Here is a 9,302-nt window from a genome sequence, read left to right as displayed (position 1 = left end):
TAGGTTAATTTTCACATAAGAAAAATGTTGATGTGACCTGGTGGCCTGCTGCCTCAGTCTCCCACTCCTGGGTTGGACAGCAGTGGAGGAGACCAGTTTAGGCCAGTCCTATGGGCAGTGGAAGGATGCCCAAGAAGGAGCTAAAGTTGGTGCCATTTCAGCACTAAATTCTATTCCTTATTTGACAAAGGGGGGAGTAGGTAAAAAGTAAAATGGTTGGAATGTGATAGAAGAAGCAGTTAAATCAAACTTTTGCATGGGAAAGTTAAATCTCAGATAAGCTGTAACTTCCGAAGTATCCAATCTATGGAAAAACAGGAAGAGCTTGCATGCTAGGCTTAGGGGTATAAATTGTGTCATTTTTCTTTGTTCGTGGCACCAGCCATATCTGGCTCTGCACCCCTTCTTGCAAGATTGAGAATAAATTATTTTCTTCTCCACAATCTGGTGAGCCTTAATTTCTTCCAGAAGATTTCTTTCCAACGTAATAAAGGTAATTAGTGGCTCTATTAACAAATTTCATTAAGTAAAGGAAAGTCCATAAAAACTATGGAGAGATCTTTCCTGGGTTATGATTTTAAAAAAAATTAAGTAATTGTGTAATGTGTTTTAAAACCTGGTAGTCAGTATGCTTTTAATTTAATAATTTTCATAACTTAAAGAAAAGAAGTTTTTAGCTTCCTGTAAGGGAAAAAGAGAACATTCCTTGCATAAACTATTATGGTTTCAATTTTATTTAACTTGAGTGTAATCTCCCATAGTTAATTTATAAACTAAATTAACATTATATGTACAAAATCTCTACAGTAATGAAAATTGTAAGTTCACATTGGTGAAATTAGGCTAAAGGAAAAAGATTGTAGATATGCTCTCTTAAATAAAGAGTAAATTTCTTTCATTGGTAATTGTAATTTAGTAAGTTTATTTAAACATGAGGTGGCTAGTCAATGTGGTTATAGTCAATTATAAAGAGTTTGTAAAACATCTTCCAAACTGAAAATGTTTAAATAGTTCTAGTTGTAGAAGTCATTGTTAACTAAAGAAACTTAGATTGGTATTGGTAGCAGAAATAACTTCATGATAATAAACCTGTCTGAAGGCCACTGCAAAATACACATTTAAGTAAATGGTAATAAAAAGTTGTCTTGATTCTATTGGAAATATTCTGTTTTCATTTCAACAATGAAAAATAATATTTTTCCTCTATTACTAAAGTAAAGTACCTACTGTTATCTTCATAGTAAAATTGTGTAAGTAAACAGTCATTTGATATATGTGTTGCGTTAAGTTGTTTAAAATATATATAAAAACAAGGAATAAACTTTAACATTGTCAAACTCTTGTGCATTCGAACCAGGCCTTGTATACATTACAGGTGGCCTCTCCATGTGAGTTATTGGCTAGGCTGGTCACTGACCCCTCAATTAAAAATATTGCTATATCAGTCTTTGGTTCTGCTCCTGAAGTTGATGGAAACTATATTGCAGTTTCAAGCTCCTGCAGCCAATAATGACTTGGTACAGCCAAGTGTACAATGGATATCGCCTCCAGACTGGCACTGTTCCATGGTGCCAGAGAGCACTATGCACCAGGCTAGTAGAATACTGGAAAATCTCTCTAAGATGAAGGATGCTGCAACTTGCTCACTGCGTTGAAGAACATGCTAAGTGGAGCCATGATACCAGGATACTGTAAATAAAACTTAAACACAATTGGCATTATGGCCTGCTCTCATGGAGAGATAACATGTAAAGTATTACAAACCTGAAACTCAAAACTAATAATTGCAACTCTGAATCCTTATGCATTAAGTAATACATTAGTTAATATTAAGTGCTGCACTTTTATCCTGTACTAAATATATGCCTAATAATTGTAATGTTATCTTTTCTATTTTGGATCAAGTGCAGAAGTATATTAGACATGTTAAATTCCTGGTAAAATCATTTTCTAAACAGTTAATAACATGTCTATAGAATAAGGTGGCAGTCTCAGCCAGTCTCAGTCAACTTCTATATTCTGCTGTACTCTGCTGTGTAGCAAAAGTGAGGCTTGCTTGCTGATGGTGAGTCACCTATTGAACAAGTCAAAATTGCTAGAAATTGTACAATGAAAACCAAGGTGTAAAATCTTTATTCTGTAGTTCTGATCACTCCCACAGGTGAAAACTAAGAGTATTTCCAAATTAATGTTCTAATCCTGAGTGAAGCCAGTTGCCCAAGGAGTGCCAGTTCACCAGGAGCATCTGAAAGAGCGAATGAGTGTCAATCATTGAACAGCTTGGAATGTGTCTTCAGACAAAGCTAAGTGTCTGTTGCAATTTCTCTCTAAAGATGGATAACTTAAAAAAGAATATATATGCTGTTCCCACCAGCTTTTAAGGAATGCCATCTTTATAGGCACCTAACCTTGTCTACCTCTGTAATCCAATGTGTCCTCTTTTAAAAACAGGTATTCCAAATTTTTAATTAAGTTTGTTTCTTTCAGAGTGAACATCTTATTAACCATATGAAAACTTCATCCAACTTCGTACAGAATGCCAGATCCATCTTCCTCCAGTTAGAATAAATTAAAGAGTTTTACACCTTATTAGGCAATGACTACAGCCCATAGCCAGCAGGAAGCAGTTACAGAAAAGAGATCGTCTCCCTTCAGCACCCCTTTTAAATTAAATGTGTAAACTCTTTAAGAGTAAAATAAAAGTAATAGATGGATCTGGAACCTGACTGGAAATCCACGTGAGTGCCAGTGGCAGCAGAATAACTGCAGGAGGCCCCTGCCCAAGATTCTGCTGTCCAGAATGAAAAGTTCTAAACTTCTAAAAACAGTCCTGGATGCTGTACTAAAGACTGATAAATAATCAATCAAGACGACAAACAGCCATCCACCTCATAGCTCCAACAATAATTATGCCAAAGCTTAGCAAGATAAACTTTGGCAAAAGGGGGGGAATGATGTGGGCTATGGGTGGAAGGCTCTTTGTCTCTTCAGAGATAACTAAGTTGTTTGACTTGTGGGTGTGGAACGGTAAGAGGCTGCAGTCCTGCCCTTAGGGACAGTGGAAGCGGCTCCAGTCCCAGGAAATGTTTAACAATGCAAGGGCTATAAACTTTAAGTATTTAGGGGAAATGTAAAAAGTAAATATGCTAAAAGCTTATCTAGAAGGTCTGGAGTCTATGCTAAAAGCTTACCTAAGATGTGGAAGAGATATATGCTAATTGAAGCCTATTGAGAACTGAAACAAAGGGACCATTTGGCCTTTCCTCTCTGTATAAAAGACGTTTGAAAATCCTGTTCGGGGCTCGGGATTCAAACAGAAGTTCCCGAGTCCGGCCGGCCGTCAATAAACCATTTTTCCTTCTCAAAATCATTCCTGAGTCCTGGCCTCTCTATACTCAAATAATTGAACTTCTCTCAAATTCTACAACAGACTCAGTTATCCAAAAGTCTCAACAAGGAAATCCAAGACAAGATGGCTTCACTGATTTCAATCAAACATTTAGAGAAGAGTACACTTAATCCTACTCAAACTCTTTCAAAAAAGAGGACTACTTTCATTTATGAGGCCAGCATTATCCTGCTGCCAAAGCCAGAAAAAGACGGCACAACTAGAGAAAACTACACATCAATATGCTTTATTAATACAGATGGAAAAGTCTTCAAGAAAATAAAGGTAAACCAAATTCAGCAGTGTGATTTATCCTAGGAACACAAGGGTGGTTCAACCTAAGAAAAACAAATCAATGTAATGCACCACATTAAGAGAATGAAAGAAGAAAACCCAAGGTCATCTCAATTAATGTATTTCACAAAATTCACCATTCTTCTATGAAAAAAACAAGAAGAAAACTAGGAATAGAAGGGAACTTTCTCAACATGACAAAGGGCATTTATTAATAGTCCATAGCTAATATCATGTTCAATAGTGAAAGACTAAAAGCTTTCTCACTAAAACCAGGAAAAGACAAGGTTGCCTAGTTTGCCATTATTAAACATTGCACTAGAAGTTCCAGCCAGAACAATTAAGCAAGAAAAAAGAAAGTAAAGGTTCCCAAATTGGAAAGGAAGAATTAAAGCCATCTCTAATCATGGATGACATGATCTTATATAAACAAAAAAATCTAGAGTCTAGAAAAAAGCTATTAGAATAATTCAGCACACTAATAGGGCAAAGAGAAATACACACAAATCAGTTATGTTTTTATACACTAGCATGCCAATCTCTGAAGTAATTAAGGAAGCAATTCCATTTAGAATAGCATAAGGGAAGCGGATTTGGTCCAACGGATAAGGTGTCTGCTTACCACATGGGAGGTCCAAGGTTCAAACCCAGGGCCTCCTGACCCATGTGATGAATTGGCCCATGTGCATTGCCATGCCATGCAGGGGTGTCCCCTGCATAGGGGAGCCCCATGCACAAGAAGTACACTCCACAAGGAGAGCTGCCCCACATGGAAAAAGTGCAGCCTGTCCAGGAATGGTACCGCACACACAGAGAGCTGACACATCAAGATGACGGGACAAAAAAATGAGACACAGATTCCAGGTGCCACTTGCAAGAACACAAGTGGACACAGAAGAACACACAGTGAATGGACATAGAAAGCAGACAACTGGGGAGGGGGGGAGGAGAGAAATAAATTAAAAAAATAAATCTTAAAAAAAAAAAGAATAAAATACTTAGGAATAAATATAACCAAGGAGGCCCAAGACTTGTACACTGACAACCAGAAGTTTTCAGAAAGAAATTAAAGAAGACTGAAATGAATGCAAAGACATCCCATGTTCATGGATTATAAGACTTAATATTTAGATATCAATAATACCCAAAGAGATCTATAAATTCAATGCAATCCCTAGCAAAATCCCAATGGCCTTTTTAGCAAAACTAAAAAGCTGATATGGAATTGAAAGGCACCCCAAATCTTGAAAAAGAAAACAAAGTTGGAAAATCCACTTCCCAATTTCAAAACTTACTACAAAATTACTAATTAAACCAGTGTTCTTGGCACAAGAGACCTGTGGACCCCTACCTTACACCACATACTAAAATTAACTCAAAAAGACCTTAATGTAAGAGCCAAAACTATAAAACTCTTAAAACACATAAAGTAAATCTTCATGACCTCAGATTTCACAATGGGTTCTGAAGACATGATGCCAAAGCATGAACAACAAATTTAAAAATTTAAAGCTTTTATGGATCAAAGGACACTACCAAGAGAATGAAAAGACAACTAACAGAATGGGACAAATATTTGAAAACCATATATCTGATAAGAGTTTTGTATCCAAAATATATAACGAATGCCTACAACTCAACCAAAAGATAACCAACCCAAATAAAAAGTGGACAAAGGACCTGAATGGACATATCTCCAAAGATGATATATAAACAGCTAACAAGCACATAAAAAGGCACTCATGCCTTTTTGATATAAATCAAAAGTGCAATGATATCAATGCACACCCACTAGGATGGGTACAATAAAAAGGAGACAATAACAATTGTTGGGAGGATGTGGGGAAATATGAGCCCTCATACACTGCTGGTGATGAAAAAATATGCAGCCAGTATAAAAACCATTGAGTGGTTCCTTAACAAGTTAAAAACTAAATTAATATATCATCTAGCAATTCCACTCCGTGTATATATACCCATAAGAATTGAAAACAAGTGTTCAAACAAAACTTGTTAAAAAATAGCACTATTCACAATAGCCAAAAGGTGGAAACAACCCAAACCCGCATCCAGTGTGGTATATCCATACACTGAAATTTTATTCATCTGTAAAAAAGAATGAAACACTGATACACACGACAACATGGATGAATCTTAAAACATTATGCTAAGGGAACAAAGCCAAACACCAAAGACTACATATTGTGTGATTTCATTTATATGAAATATCAAGAACTAGCAAGTTAGTGACAGAAAATAGATTAGTGGTTGCCAAGGGCTGAGGCTATGGGGAATGGGGGATGGGAAATGACTTCTTAAAGGGCAACCTTTTCTGGTGATGAAAATGTTTAAGAATTACATAGTACTGATTGCTGTCATAATGTCACAACATTATGAAAGTACTAAAGTGTACCCTTTATTGTGGTTAAAGAGATAAACTCTAAGTTATATACATTTTAACACAATAAACAAATATATATGTGTGTGTGTATGTATAAAATCATTGACCTTTACAGATCAAATTGCAGCCAACAGTGGAGCAGAATCTATTCTCTATTAAGAAGGTTGAAATTTGTTTAATTGCAGAAACATTTCCAGAAAATAATCTAATGGCACACTCTATAGCTTAAGCAATACAGAATATTTTGGAAAGTTATTTTAAAAAATAAAGTCAATTTACTGAAAGTTATTTTAAAGAATAAAGCTATTTTAAAGAATAAAGTCAATTTATTTTCCAGGTATTCTAGATTTCACTCAGAAAAAAAGGTCATTAGAAAGTTATTTGGGCTCTAATATTTTGGTCCCCTGAAAAAGTGAATTAACTGGATTCTGCACTGGTACCCTACCATCAGGTTCCATTAAAGAATAATTACAGGAATTTCATTTTTACCAGGTTATTCACCATTTATATAGAGAGCAAGAAAAGATTTTTTTAAAGACTTCAATGCCAGAAAATCTTTATGTTCTGTAAGGAATCATGTAGCTTCATTCTTATAGTGAACACAAGTTATGTAACAGACAATGGTTTGTTTGTTTGCTTTGACATTGCTACCAAAAAGGTCAGAAATATTTGCAACTCAAATTTGATAACTTACCTCATAGGATCTGCACATATCTCCTTGTCAACTTTGCCCTACTAATTAATTCTACTGGTCTACAGACCTTAATATCAGCATCTCCTGAGATCTTGTGAAAAATGGAAATTCTCAGGCCCTGTTCTATGTTTTAATAAACTTTGAAGGTGATTTTGTGTACACTAAAGTTTGAGAGTCAATGTGCTATGTTTCCCTGTGGTTCATGGTATCTATTTCACTTTTCCATTAAAAAAAAAAGTCATTAATCTCATAAAACCCACTGCAAAGTACAGAATGAGTTCAGCAATTCACATAGGATGTCTTCATTTTCTGATTCTCCTGGAAAAATGTAGAACTCTTTGAAGGTATATCTGGGATAGAAACAGAGAAATGAAGTCATTAGAGATACAGACCACCTTATAATTCCTGGATTTGTCCACCAAAAAAGCTACCAACACTACCAGGATAAAATACCTCTGTGGGAGAATGTCCTTTTTGCTCTGGAGAAAGAACAGGAAGGGACACATGAGGAAATACACACATGTCCATTTATGACTCTGATATGATCAGAGTACACATTGAGTGACTGTAACTGTTGATTGTTTTTAACAATGTGTGTACCCCTTTGTAGTAGTATACATCATTTTTAAGAGATGAGACAACTGGTTTAACAAATTAAATGTTACATGAAAGAACACTAAGTCTTCATCAAAAGTTAAACATCAAAAGCTGTATTGTACATATAGTTTCCTAATACTGTTCATCCCTTGAGTTAAGCGAATTTACTAAAGCTTTGAAAAAAAGGGACATAGAGCAGGGTCACTTTTAATTGTTTTTCTTAATTACATGTAGTTTCTCAAAAAAGTTCCTTTTAAGAAACTTGTTTTAACAGAGATGATTTGGACAGCACTGGCCTGGGTGTCAGGAGAACATCTACTTTTAGCTCTGCCACAAAAACAAAGCCAGGAAAAATCACTTACAGTCTCAAAACCAATTTTCCTGAACTCTCAAACAAGACAAATAGAAAACACTTCTTGTACTGCTGCCTATAAGGTCAGAATAAAGGAAATTATCAGCATATCATTAGATGACAGGTGTGGTGACAGTCATGGTGTGAGAAGAGCTCAGATCTGGGAAGAATGAATGAAAAATAAAAGGAGAGGAGCTTGTACTGGGATTGGTAGAGACAGAATTTACTCAGATCTGGCTGCAAAGCCCTTTTCCTCAGGCCAAGTCCTCAAAACCCCTCCACTGAAGTTTTATTTCCTATGTAGCCTGGCCCTCCTTCATTCCTCTCATTCCAGTTCCCCTCTCTCTTCTGAAACTTGGCCAGGCCTATCTCCATTAGACAGCCTATGGGGCTTCTGAATGTGGTAACATCATCCAAATTTCCATCGTTCTGAGCAAGGGACGAATGATGGCTTCAGGCTGTGCAAAACTAAGATTTGCTCCTTTCTGGGACCTTCAGCCTTTGCTCAGAAACTCACTCAGATGGAGTATGGTTCTCTGTCACATAGACTCTCTTTCTGGAGATTCCTGCTTACTTCACAAAAGATAACTTTCCTCCCAAGCAGCCAAGAAATGAGCCTAAGGGACAAATTAATTTTACTTGGAACCTGCAACAGTTTAACTCTCTAAAAAGGCACCATCTCATACAATCTCAGGTTGGACCTTCAATAAACTTAAATCAAGGCTGCTGAGAACATGATCTGATCCAGAAACAATTATGTTGTCTGTCCCAAAGGCTCTGAAGAGACATCTAGAAATTCAGACACAAGTGTGTTACACAATAAGATTCAACCCGCACACACCTCAAATTAGTTCTGCTAAGAGCTGTGGAGGACGCAATGCTGGATTTCATAATCAGTAAGACAAACTAGGAAGACATTTGGATAAAGACATGTCTTGAAGTTTGCCATTTATCTGCTAGTTTTGCGACTTCAGGTAAATAACTTTCCTCTCAATTTTCTTATTTGCTGCAGTGGGGATAGTTGTACTTGACCTGAGAAGATGCAAACATAAAAGAACTAATCAGAAGAATAAATGTTTCTATTAAAGGCAGCATCTAATATTTACTGCTAGACATTGTGCTATGTTAATCTCCTGAAAAAAAAAAAAAGAAAAAAAAAAAAAAAAAAACCACGGTACCGGAATTATTAAAAATTCTTGGTTCCCAGAAGAAAGAACTGAGTCTCGTGTGGTTAACTATCATTCCAAGTTGCTCAGCAACAGCGCAGGGACACGAGCGGCTCCGCCCAGCTCCAAGCTCGCGCCCCCTCCAGGTCAGCGCAAGACTAGACCCCTGCGGACTCTGAAGCTTTTAGGGGCCCGCGCCCTGATGCTCCCACGACCACACGGCCCTGACCCGCCCGTGCCCGGTGTCCCTGCCGAGGTCGCCCGCGTCCATCCTCTCCGGGATCCAGCGCGGACGCCTCCACACCCTCATCCCAAATGGCACGCGGATCCTCAAGACACGCGCCTCAAGTCCTCCGGGGCTCTCCCACCGCTTCCCGCCGAGCTGGACCAAGTCCCTGCACGCCACGTGC

At 37.3% G+C, this 9,302-nt stretch overlaps 1 long non-coding RNA gene across 1 annotated transcript; it reads right to left on the bottom strand.

Annotated features, from left to right (window-relative positions):
* Window positions 1-905: 905 nt before the first annotated feature.
* Window positions 906-8,758, bottom strand: LOC101411725 (uncharacterized). Its single transcript, XR_011649077.1, has 2 exons — window positions 8,568-8,758; window positions 906-7,127 (listed from the first exon to the last, which is right to left on the bottom strand). It is a non-coding gene; the product is annotated as an uncharacterized lncRNA (long non-coding RNA).
* Between the last annotated feature and the right edge of the window lie 544 nt (window positions 8,759-9,302).

The sequence above is a fragment of the Dasypus novemcinctus genome, chromosome 6 (assembly GCF_030445035.2).
Source record: "Dasypus novemcinctus isolate mDasNov1 chromosome 6, mDasNov1.1.hap2, whole genome shotgun sequence".
NCBI classification, from domain to species: Eukaryota; Metazoa; Chordata; class Mammalia; order Cingulata; family Dasypodidae; genus Dasypus; species Dasypus novemcinctus.
This window is presented reverse-complemented; position numbering and strand designations above follow the sequence as displayed.